Consider the following 13,176-nt stretch of genomic DNA (forward strand, 5'->3'; position numbering starts at 1 on the left):
TTCATTCTTTCTGAAGTTATTTCTCCACTGATCTCCTGTAGCATATTGGGCACTTACCAACCTGGGGAGTTTTCAAGGCAAGACTACTTAAGTGGTCTGCCATTTCTTCTCCAGTGGACCATATTCTGTCAGATCTCTCCACCATGACCCTTCCATCTTGGGTGGCCCCACACGGCATGGCTTAGTTTCATTGTGTTAGACAAGGCTGTGGCCCCTGTGATCAGATTGGCTAGTTTTTGTGATTCAGGTTTCAATGTGTCTGCCCTCTGATGCTCTCTCACAACACTTACCATCTTACTTGGGTTTCTCTTACCTTGGACGTGGGGTATCTCCTCATGTCTGCTCCAGCAAAACACAGCCGCTGCTCCTTACCTTGGGCGAGGTCAACTCTTCTGATCATGAACGTGGAATGGCTCCTCTCGGCCCTCCTGTGCCTGCACAACCATCGCTCCTTGGACGTGGGGTTGCTCCTCTTGGCTGCCGCCCTTGACCTCGGACCACTCCCATAATATACCGTTTAATATATCTGGATTAGTCAGAAGGTTTTCAGGAAGAAGAAACTGTCCTCAAGCAGGATACACTGTTGTTATATAATCCTTAGTACAGTTTAAACTGAGTTGTTTGTTGTGTAATCATCAGTTCTGGGCTTAAAGAAAGAAAACGTTTTATGTGACTAAGGCTAAAGAATGCGGGGTGTGTGTGTGTGGGGGGGGAGTTTAACCTTTCCTTCTCTTTGAGAATCCCAGACCCCTACCTCCTCCTTGAGAATCCCAGACCCCTCTCTCTTTGGAGACCCCAAACTTCTTATCCACCTGCCTAGGAATTGGCTCTCTCATCCCCCCTTTTCTTTTAGCAGAATCATGTTGCCAAGGGAAGGGGTGTTGTTTTCATCCCATAACTAGTTCTTGCGGTGATGGGGCACTGTCCCTAAACTGTTAAGGCAGCATATTTTCCTAACCATCATATTGAGGGTCTCTGATCCAGGGGCCCCAAATAATATTTGGAGGAGGCTGTGGCATTTGTAGGAGCCTGGACAACCATTTGTCACTTAAAAGCTTTGAAACGGTTAGAAACAAATCCAGTTACACAGTTACAGATGTAAGACAAAATAGTCATTAAATAAAGACAATGTATAATCAAGATTAAAAGTCACATTTTGCCCATAGTTAAAGCACAAAGTGTTGCACCAGTCCATTTTAAGATTGCTAGATATCATCAGATTAAAACAGAGGCTTCATATGTGGTTGTTGTTGGTAAAAATATTTACAGAGTTGAGGAAAGTCTTCCTTGAAATGAAGAAACCCTTCCATTGGAAGCCTTCAACTGATGAAGAGGGGAGCACTGTGCAGACCCAGCAGTTAGACCAATTGTAGAATGCAGTGTAGGAATGAAGCCAGGACAGGAAAGCATTGTCTTGAGGGTCAAAAGGCAGACTCAGGACTTTTGGAGTCAACAGAAGCAGGCTCACATAGATCAGGCCCATCTGGAAAGTAAAAGGTGAAAGCATAGAGGATAAAGAGAAAAAAATGGCATTGTTTAGTTTTGGTCAGGGTACAACTTTTTAACTCAACTGTGATGCACTCAGGAATCAATTCCTGGCACCTTGACAGCTGTGGGAGAAGAAAGAATAACCTGGTAAGGGCCTTCCCAGAGGGGCTCGAGAGATTGGCCTCCAGACCCCAAAGTCTTTATCAGGACCTCGGTGCCTGGCTCAAATAGTGGCTTGCTTGACTCGGAGGCTGGGTCAGGAGTCATGTCCCAAAGTTTCTGTAATGTCTCTTGAAAGACTGAAAGCTGAGTCACATAGTTAATTCTAAGGCTTCAGGATCTATAACAATGTCTGCATAAAAAGGGTCTTCTATAGACACATTCAAAGGTGGACAGTCCTTCCTTTTTAGGGGCAGTCTGAACCCTCATTAAAGCTATGGGTAGAACTTTAAGCCAATTGTCCCACATCTCTTAATTTATGCAGATGTCTCTTAATAATGTCATTAGCCTTTTCTACTTTTCCTGAAGATTGGGGTTTCCAGGAACAGGGTAAGTGATATTGAGAGGGTAACAGGCAGGAAGGCCAGGAGTCTCTAAACAGAGGAAATAGGCTGCAAGTGTCAGACATTTTTCTCTCTCTTAAGCCGCAAGAGGAAACAAACTGGCGATATTTTTTTCCTTCTCTATACAAATTTAAAAGGAGGTTTCTCTTAAAATACTGTGTTGCCATAATGACACCTGGTTTCACCTGAAGTTAACTATTCTCAAACCTTGAGTTAACCAATGCATTTTTCTTATGGAAATGTTTGTCTTAAGCTATGTTAATATACTATGCATTTACCCCAGACTCTGTCTTCAAGTTGGTTCCGCCTAATGGCTCAGAACTGACTTGACAAACCATTATGTTACACTCAGACACTGTTCCCCTCATCTGTGTAAATGAAACTACTTGTATGGTGATCTTCCCTTCTACAAGATTCAGGTCAATCATTTTATGGTCCAGGATAAATTGTCTGGTGCCAAGATTATACCAAAAATACATTTTATGGACGAGGGGCCTGGTGCCATTCTCTGAGTTTTAAGACATTCGTTTCTTTCATTAACAGACTGCTAGTAACTATATATCTTCCAGCTGAAGACTAGCATGGGGGCACTCTCTCTTCCCCCTTATGATGCCTATGTCAGTAGCTTTCTCTGTCTCCTTTATACTTTAATAAACCTTTATTACACAAAAGCTCTGAGCGATCAAGCCTCGTCCCTGGCCCCAGATTGAATTCTTCTCCTCCAGAGGCCAAGAATTCCAGCGTCTTTTCGTGGTTCAGCAACAACTTGTCAATATTCTATTCCTAGAGCTTTTGACACCCCTTGTGTTACAGCAGCTTTAAAGGTGGAGCCATTTCACTCCGGAGACTCCATGGCAACCCAAACCTGGGAATAATGTCATGGATTAAAATGTTTATAACTTCCTTAGCCTGTTCACTATGGCAGGGAAAGACCTCAATCCATCTAGTAAGTGTCTACCCAGACCTGTAAGCAAGAAAATCCATTTGTTTTTGGCATATGAATAAAAGGAACCACAGCCTCATTTATTATTTGTAAATCTTCAGCTACTCTCTATTTATCATTTGACTTTTTCACACCCCAAATAAAAGTGTTGCACGGACTATTACAGGGAATTACTAGCCCCTGCTCCTTTAAATTGGCAGTGATGGGTTTTAACCCTTCCTTAACCCAGCACTTTAGTGGGTACTGCTTTGATGTGGAAATAGTTGAGGGTCTTTGAGCTTGATAGTGACAAGAGCAGCATTTTGTGCTTGGCCCACTATTTTTTCATCAGCCCACACTCTAGGATTTACATTTTGTTCAATTAATGGGAGAGAAAGAGCAGGCTCCATATTCATGAAAACAGAGGCCTGGACCTTGCTGAGTATATTCCTCCCTAGAAGGGGTGAGGGAGACCCCGGCGCCATCAGAAACTCGTGAGAAAACAGCACAGACTCCCAGCTGCAGCTTAAAAGACAACTGAAATAATAGTGTTTGGCTCGTCCTCCCATTACAGTAGTGCTTCAGGGAGAAAGTGGGCCTGGGGCTTCAGTGAGCACAGAGAAAGCCACCCTGGTGTCCAAAAGGAAATCTATGGATTGGGCCCCACAGTTATTAAAACCCGGGGTTCCTCAGGTGTAATTAGGTCAGGAGCTTGTGTGGGGACCCCCAGGCACCTTCAGTCCCGATTGTTCTGAGAGCCTGACCCCTGGGGCCTGTGCCTCTGAGGGCGGTGTCTCCTCCAGTGTGGTCCCTTGCAGATCTGATGGGGAGCCGGGCACGGCTTAGACTCCTGAGGGCAACTTTGCTTGAGATGCTGCTCCTTTCCACAGTGATAGTAAGCCCATCCCTTTTCACTGGCGTTCCTCTGGGCATTTTTCTCTTCAGGCTGATTCGTAGCAGTTTTCACAGCTGTCACTAGAGCCTGGGCCTTTTCTTTGGTTCTTTTCTGTCACTGATTTTCCTCCTCATATACTCTACTGTAATATACCATCTGGGCCAGCTGTAGCAGTTTTTTAAAGATTGACTTGGTCCAAACGCCTTCTTTCATAACTTATGGCAAATATCTGGAGCTGACTGAGTGATACATCTATTTTTTAAGATTATTCCTCCTCTGCACTTTCAAGATCAACATCAGTAAACTTGTGGAGAGCCTTCTGTAGTCTACCTAGGAATTTACCAGGAATTTCCTTCTCTCACTGTTCTATGTCAGCCAACTTGGCATAATTTATAGTCTCAGTGTGCTCTTGCTTAAGCTTGCTTCCTTCAAGAATACATCTGGCAAAGTGGTTCTGTTATTGGAACCACTTGGCTCCCAGTAGGAGGCAGGATTATTTCATGTTCCCTCAAGCCATTCATCTCCAAAAGCAGTAGCTTCCCCCAAAAGTTGAATTCTCAAGTCAGAAGTCAGTGTCTATCCCAAGACATACATTACATCTCTCCAAGTAAGCTCATAAAGTAAAGTTAGTCCCATAAAGTCTTCTATGTACATTTTGGATCCTCTAAATAGTCTCAACCACAATTGGGACTGTTGAAATTCTACTGAGACTGAGGCAACCCCTCCTGAAAGAGTGCCCTGACTCTCAGCCTGTTCAGTTGGGAGGGAGCCCCGGATACAGGGGCAAAGTAAGAGAACAGGAGGCAGTTGAAGGTTTCACACCCAAATCTGCACCCCTAGGACATAAGTCTGTCGTGTCTCACAGAGAGATACAGAGAGCACATATGGCACTCTACCCATTTTTCTTGTTTTCTACAGAACCGGTCTAGCTGTAAAACAGTATCATAATTGAGAGACCCTTTAACAGGCCAGCGTTCCCCATCTTCCAAATGATACCATGGCCATTGAGTATCATAGAAGATCAGGAATGTCTTTTTTAAATTCTGGGGGTCAAATGTATCCCAGTTTTTCAGGACAAAATCCAAGAGTGTGAGTCTGGAAATTTGAGTAGCTCCCATCTGTTAAAGAGAAAAAAAGCAGCAATCAGCACCTTTGCTTCCTTCCGCCAGAGGCACCCTTCCCTGCTCTGGATGGGGGTGTAGACAAACTATCCACCGAAGCTCCCCTTTCCTGGTGGAACTTAGTCTGCTCTTTACCAATGCAGGCACCATACTGGTCCCTCCCGGTTCTACCACCGAGGCAGGGTGGAGATGTACCGGGGTAGACCTAGAGGCATCTGGATTGATTTCTAGTTCCATACCACCATGACGTTTGTTTGGTTTGCCCGAGTAGTTTCCCGGAATGTTTCCCATGCTAGTACCACTAGGGGAAGTGTGCCCGTCCGTTCACATTCCTGAGTACAGTCGTGACCTCAGCAGAAGCAATGAACCATTGCCCCATCAGTAAGCCACCGGAGAGCTTATCTAGTCCGCTAAGAGCTGCTACTACCAAAGGAAGAAGCCCGCTGTACTCCCAAACTAGGGTTACTAACCTATGTTCTTAGAAACCTCATGCTCGCTAATGGCACTTCCGTCCGTATAGTTTGGAGGCACAGCTATGACAAGGACTCACTAGTTCCACTTAGTTCCTAAACATGCTCCTAGCAAGTCTGGATTCCCATCGTCAGGTGGCTTCATGGTTCTCGGTTCTTTTCTCGTCACAACAATGCTTTGGAGCGACGGACATTAAAGCCCTCAGTGTGTCACAGCTTTCAGGTCTTGAACAAACCGTGTCATAGCTCTTAGACAAATCAGTGTTACAGCTCTATTTTATTTAGAAGATAGCGGGAGAGCCAATCCTCGAAGAAGAGAGTGAAGGAGCGTGCCAGTGCGTGTGCAAAGTGGGGTTTGGTGGGGGGAGAGAGAGAGAGAGAAAGAGCCTACACATGTGGGAGAGGGAGAGCTAGTGGCTCCTCCTTTTATACACCCCCCCACCCCGGGCCTGCCCTATGCAAATTGGGCTCAGTCAGGAGTGCTGTTCTACCTGAAGTCCTCACTCTGGTCCTCGGACCCTCCTTTGATCTTCTTCTGTCCTACTTTTGTGGGCTTTCCCCTTCCTTGTCTTTTAGCCACCGCCATTTTGGACTCCTTTTCCCTATTCTAACTACCTAACACCATGACTGCCAAGCTTGGAGTCCAAGTAACAGTGCCTAGTGATGGCATGAGTCCTAAGTCCTTGAAAGTCTATGATCCGACAGATTAGGTTAGTAGCTCTAATGTCCCGTGCAATTATGGAATGGTCAAAGAGACAAGGAAAAGCTGACCGAGAAAGGAAAGTTCAGTCCACACGCTTCACCCATTTCTGGTCGCTCCCCTCACAGGGACCTTGGGTGTCTCTTGGCCTTGGCAGGTCAGTATATAAACCCCGACAAGGTTCCCCTTTTGGGGGCTGCCGTTAGTCATTATGAGGCACCATGAAACCACAGAGCAGGGCTCATCACTTGCTTCATGCGGGGCGTGTCATTCATGCACACAAGCACACCCAAGAGTCAGGAAAGCAGAAAACGTGTATACTGAGAAAGCAGACAGGCTGGAGCTCTGAGTGTTCTTACCTTGTCCTGAGGATCCCAGATGAGCCCCCAAGATGATAGCTTACCATGAAGAGTGTCGGATTCATGATCTCCAAAGAAGACAATTTAACTTTAGGACCAGGGACCAGGCTTGATCACTCAAGAGCTTTTCTGTAGCAGAGTTTTATTAAAGTGAAAAGGGACAGAGGAATCTCCTGACATAGACATCAGAAGGCGGATGGAGAAATAGCCCCCTCACAAGTGTTAGCAAGGGAGTTATATACTTTTAAATTAATTATTACAATAAATCAAAAGAATGTCTCAAGTTTGTGAAAATTTTACCAGACTCACTCACACAATTTACATTTCAGGATAACAGGATTAGAACTTAACAATAGAAAGATTCTACCAGATCCACTCCCATAATATACCTTTTAAGATATCAGGATTAGTCAGAAGGTTTTCAGGAAGGAGAAAGTGTCCTCAAGCAGGATACATTGTTGTTATATAATCCCTAGTACAGAGTTTAAACTGAGTTGTTTGTTGTGTAATCATCAGTTCTGGGTTTAAAGAAAAAAACGTTTTATGTGACTAAGACTAAGGAATGTGGTGGTGGGGGGGAGTTTGTCCTTTCCTCCTCCTTGAGATTTCCAGACCCCTATCTTCTCCTTGAGAACCCCAGACCCCTCTCTCCTCAGGGATCCCCCAACTTCATATCAACCTGCCTAGGAATTGACTCTCTCAAGAGCTGGACCATAAAGAAAGCTGAGAATCAAAGAGTTGATGCTTTTGAACTGTGGTGTTGGAGAAGACTCTTGAGAGTCCCTTGGACTGCAAGGAGATCCACCCAGTCCAGCCTAAAGGAGATCAGTCCTGGGTGTTCATTGGAAGAACTGATGCTGAAGCTGAAACTCCACCTGAGTTTCAAACTCCATCACTTTGGTCACCTGATGAGAAGAACCGACTCATTGGAAAAATACCTGATGCTGGAAAAGATTGAAGACGGGAGGAGAAGGGGATGACAGAGGATGAGATGGTTGGATGGCATCACCAAACTCTGGGAGTTGGTGACGGACAGGGAGGCCTGGCGTGCTGCAGCCCATGGGGTCACAAAGAGTCAGATATGACTGAACTGAACTGAAAACAATAATAACTCAAGTTAGTTTAAGCCAGAGGAATGGAAATTATGACGTGTATATCCAGGGCAGTAGATCAAGCTGTCTACTTCCCTCGATAGAGCAAGAAATCCTGGGTAGGAAATGTTCCATTACAGATAAGAAGTGAAAAAAGTCAGATATTCAAGCTGTTTTCCTCTCTCTTTTTCCTTATTCTATCTTCTTTTCTTCTTTCACCCTGATTTTTGGAGTTTTTTCCACAGAAATGTCGACCTTACAGCTTGCAGGTTTACGTTTCCTCTGTTCAAGAGTTAAATGCAAAGTGATCAGCTTTTTCTAAAACACAAATTTTAAATTTCTTGGAGAGAGGTTATGAGTGACCCAGCTTTGGATAGGTGTCCATGCCTGGTTCAATCAGTGGCAACTAGGGAGTTTGGGTTATATGATACAGGCCCTATACAGCAGGAAGAAGCAGTTATTAAAGAAAGGTTATCACTGTCAACTGTACATTCTCCCCCAAAAGTGTCTACTCCTGGTGGTCTTTAGTTATGTACTTGTGATTGAAAAATGGACTTCTTGGGAGGTTCAAGAGGGAGGGAACATATGTATACCTATGGTTGATTTATATTGATATTTGGCAGAAACCAACAAAATTCAGTAAAGCAATTATTCTTCAATTAAAAAATAAATTAAAATGGACTTCTTATGGGCATGGTTCATCTCATATTTGCATTATATTTTTCTTTTTCACAGCAATTTATCACAATAACTTTGTAACTCTTATTATGTCTTGGTTCTTGGAGTTAAAGTCCTACATGGTAGCAGTTTTTTCCTACTCTGTGAATTCTTTCTGTAGGATTTTAGCTTGCTTTGCATAAGCCTCTAATGTTTCCTTCCAGGGACTTTATAGTAATCCTGAAAATAAGTGATTACAACCAGTTTATATCCTTTTAGATCTGTAATTGACTGATTTATTTTCCCATAACAGAAGGGGAAAACCTTTTCTATCTTGTGTCCCGTAAGGTACGATGTCCCCTCTCTGTGAATATAACATTCTAAAAATGTAAAAAAATGATAGAAGGTACTCTCTACCTGAATTATTCCTGGTGTTTGGATTGTCCTAAAATGGAAGACATAATCTCTTACCAAAGCAAAATATAAATTGAGTCTTTGTAGTCATTAACAGATACAGTGTCAGTAAACACTAGATCCAGGTGTAAAACTTGAGGGAAAAGTTCATAAAAGGAAAGTTCCTCCAGCTCAATAGTCAACACTGTGATTAGCATCTTCCCCATATAGTTGTTTGGGGTGACATATACGTACTTAATTCTTCCCTCATACTTCATGAGTCCCGATTCTCCTGCTGTACTCAAGGTAGTAGCATTGGTATCCATGTTACCCTGTCTTCTCGAAAATCTTGCCAGGAGAAAGCAGTATTAGGATTGATGTGATAAGGAACCCAAGCTGAAGTAAACATGTCAATACCTTTGAGCAAAGAATTGAATGAAAAAAATGAAATCCAGAAATGTATAAAACTGTATATGTTTTCTTAAAATAATTTTAAACATTTTCTTGCTAAAATGAAGGAATGGGTTTGTGTGTAGAGAGAAAGAGAGGTAAAAATATTACTAAATGTTATTACCTTCACAGATTGGAATAGAATGCCTTTAGGTGAATGGAATGCTTTTATTTTTTAAGTGCTTTGATAAGTTCCTGGGATGAAGATAGGGTCTGTCAAGGAACCCCAAATGTCACCAGATATTAAAGGTAGGGGAAAAGTGTTTTGCACCAGGAGGAATAACCTAGAGCTCCCTGGAAATACTAGGAGACTGAGGATTTTAAGCAGACAGATGAGAGGAGGAAGATTGTCAAAGCACGATGGTGGAAGGTAACGGATTGGGATGAAGTCTGCATACAAGATGTTACATAGCAGAACTGCAGAATCAGGAACAGAGTTTTAGAAAAGGGATATGGAGAAGAGGAAGGCTGTATGTGAATTTTAAACTTGCTTACCTTTTGCATGGGATATGACCCCATCCTGCTCTCCTCATCTCTTCAGTGAAATCTACTCACCAAAAAATGAATAAAATGTGTGTATGTGTAAGCTTAAAAAAGGGAGTTATTTTCATATTGGGGTCAATATATGTATATTGACCATGTATATACATGGAAATCAAGGGATCTCTAAGAAGATAAGTGCCCTAGGAAATAAAAAAAGAGGAAAAAGTCCATAATGCAGTGCTTCTCAAGCTTACTTGACCCAGATTTTTAGTGTAGGGGTACTCCCAGCCCTAGAGTTCTATTAAGGAATTAAAAGATCAGAACAGGCATTCTGTTCCATCTTTTCAGTTTTATTTGAACTAGAATTGTAGACTTGCTAAAAGTGTCATGGTAAAACAAAACTAGAATATTTCCCTAAATTTTAGAAAGATGCTAGATTATCTATATTTGCCTTCACTAAAAGAAAAGAAGTTTTCTCAAACTTGCAGAAATGGAGACCAGAATGGTAGTTACCAGAAATGTGTGGTAAGGAGAGGATGAAGGTGGTTAAAAGGTGTAGACTTCCAGTTACAGTCATAAAACAAATAAGTTCTGGGGAATGTAAGGTACAGTATGACGAATATAAAGTGAAAGTGAAGTCTCTCGGTCGTGTCTGACTCTTCACGACCCCATGGACTGCAGCCCACCAGGCTTCTCCATCCATGGGATTTTCCAGGTAAGAATACTGGATTGGGTTGCCATTTCCTTCTCCAGGGAATCTTCCCCACCCGGAGATCAAACCCATGTCTCCTGCATTGTAGGCAGATGCTTTACCCTCTGACCACCAGGGAGTGAGCAATAAATATTTGTATGTTTGAAAATTGCCAAGAGAATAGATTTTAAATGTTCTCATCATAAAGGAAAAAAATTAATCATGTGAGATTCTGGATGTTAAATAAACTTATCATGGTTATCATTTTATAAAATATATATATCAAATAATTGTGTTGTATACCTTAAACTAATATGATTTTAATGCCAATTATATCTCAATAAAATTGGGGGTGGTGGGAAAAAGTAGTTTCTGAGAATACAGTCAAATGAAAAGCTGCTCAAGTTCTTGAAAAACTCCACCTACTTGGCATCTCTCAACTTTGAGACATGTTCCTTGCCAAAGGCTTACTTTCTTTTCTATTATAAAAACATAAAGACATGACTTACAAATTTCCTGCCTCCAAGAATTTATTCCATTCTGTCTTCTGAACATGTTATTCAGGATGTTTTGAAATACCTAACTTTCTGTATTCTGAGCTGAAAGCATGAGTGATGCAATTTATTTTGCCTGAAACAAATTTATGTATTAATAGATATTTATATTAGGCAAGAAAGCATGGAAATTTATCATAAGCAAATTAACATGATCTTACTCATAAACTGTTTTTTTTGTGTGTGTTGTGTACGTGAGATTTTCCTTGGCAAACTTACTGAGAACTGGGGTGGGGAGAAATGACTCCTTGGAGGGAAAATTAAAAGGGTTATGTTTCAGCATCATCTGTTTTAAAATATTTCAAGTAAATTTTGAAATAAAAATGTTGGAGTCTAATGGGTTCTTTTTGCCAACAAAGGTTCATCTAGTCAAAGCTATGGTTTTCCCAGTAGTCAAATATGGATGTGAATATTGGACTATAAAGAAAGCTGAGCACCAAAGAATTGATGCTTTTGAACTGTGGTGTTGGAGAAGACTCTTGAGAGTCCCTTGGACTGCAAGGAGATCCAACCAGTCCATCCTAAAGGAAATCAGTCCTGAATATTCATTGCAAGGACTGATGTTGAAGCTGAAACTTCAGTACTTTGGCCACCTGATGCAAAGAACTGACTCATTTGAAAAGACTCTGATGCTGGGAAAGATTGAAGGAAGGAGGAGAAGGGGATGACAGTTGGATGGCATCGCCAACTCAATGGACATGAGTTTGGGTAAACTCTGGGATTTGGTGATGGACAGGGAGGCCTGGCATACTGCAGTCCATGGGGTCACAAAGAGTCAGACACGACTGAGTGACTGAACTGAACTGATAACTGTTTTACAATATTGTACAACAAAGTGAATTAGCTATATGTACACATGTACTGGGGAAACAGAAACTTTTGGCTGGCACAAGCAAAACCTTGTGTGTACCAGGTCATAGGGGAAAGCAGCAATGACCTCACAGGAGACTGAGCCAGCCTTGCCTGGGTGTCTGGGAGTCTCAAGTGGAGGTGTGGGTTGACACTGGCCTGCTGTGGGGTCAGGGGCTCTGGCTACAGCGGTCAGGAGGGTGGCATGTTGGCATAGGTACTCTCAGAGGAGGTCACCATTAGCCTTACCACAGAGCCTGTGGACTCCAGGATGGGGTGCCTCAGGGCAACCAGCAGGGAGGGAGTGCAGCACCCACACCAGCAGAAAGTCAGATTCAAGGTCTGCTGAGCTTGGCCCCACCCACCAAGAAAGACCGAGTTCTCCTCACAGCCAGCCCCTCCTAGCAGGAAGCCTGCCCAAGCCTCTTATCCTCATCCATCAGAGGGCAGACAGAAGAAACAAGAACTTCAATCCCATGGCCTCCAGAATGAAAACCACAATCACAGAAAACTAACTAATTTGATCACATGGGCCACAGCCTTGTCTAACTCAATGAAAATAAGCCATGCTGTGCAGGGTCACGCAAGACGGATGGGTCATGATGGAGAGTTCTGACAAAATGTGGTCTACTGGAGAAGGGAATGGCAAACCACTTCAGTATTCTTGTCTTGAGAACCCCGTGAACAGTATGAAAGGGCAAGAAGATAGGGCAAGGAAAGATGAACTCCCCAGGTCAGCAGGTCCAATATGCCACTGGAGAAGAGTTGAGAAATAGCTCCAGAAAGAATGAAGAGGCTGAACCAAACAGGAGATGATGCTTAGTTGTGGATATGTCTGGTGGTGAAAGTAAAGTCTGATGCTATGAAGAACAGCATTGCATAGGAACCTTGAATGTATGGTACACGAATCAAGGTAAATTGGAAGTGGTCAAACAGGAGATGGCAAGAGTGAACATTGACATTTTAGGAATCAGTGAATTAAAATTGATGGGATAGGGCAAATATAATTCAGATGACCGTTATATCTACTCCTGTGAGCAAGAGTTCTTTAAAAAGAAGTGGAGTAGCCCTCATAGTCAACAAAAGTGTCCAAAATGCAGTAATTGGGTACAATCTCAAAAATGACAGAATGATCTCAGTTCAAATCCAAGGCAAACCATTCAACATCACAGTAATCCAAGTCTATGCCCCAACACTAATGCTGAGGAAGCTGAAGTCAAAAGGCTTTATGAAGATTTACAAGATCTTTAAGAACTAACAACAAAAAGAGATGTCCTTTTCATAATACGGGATTGGAATGCAAAAAGTGAAAATCAAGAGATAACTGGAGTAACAGGCAAGTTTGGCCTTGGAGTACAAAATGAAGTAGGACAAAGCCTAAAGTTTCGCCAAGAGAACCAACTGGTCACAGCAAACACCGTGTACCAACAACTCAGGAGACAAATCTACACATGGACGGCACCAGATGGTAAATACTAAATTCAAATTGA

This window comes from Oryx dammah, unplaced genomic scaffold (genome assembly GCF_014754425.2).
Source record: "Oryx dammah isolate SB20612 unplaced genomic scaffold, SCBI_Odam_1.1 HiC_scaffold_5, whole genome shotgun sequence".
NCBI lineage: Eukaryota > Metazoa > Chordata > Mammalia > Artiodactyla > Bovidae > Oryx > Oryx dammah.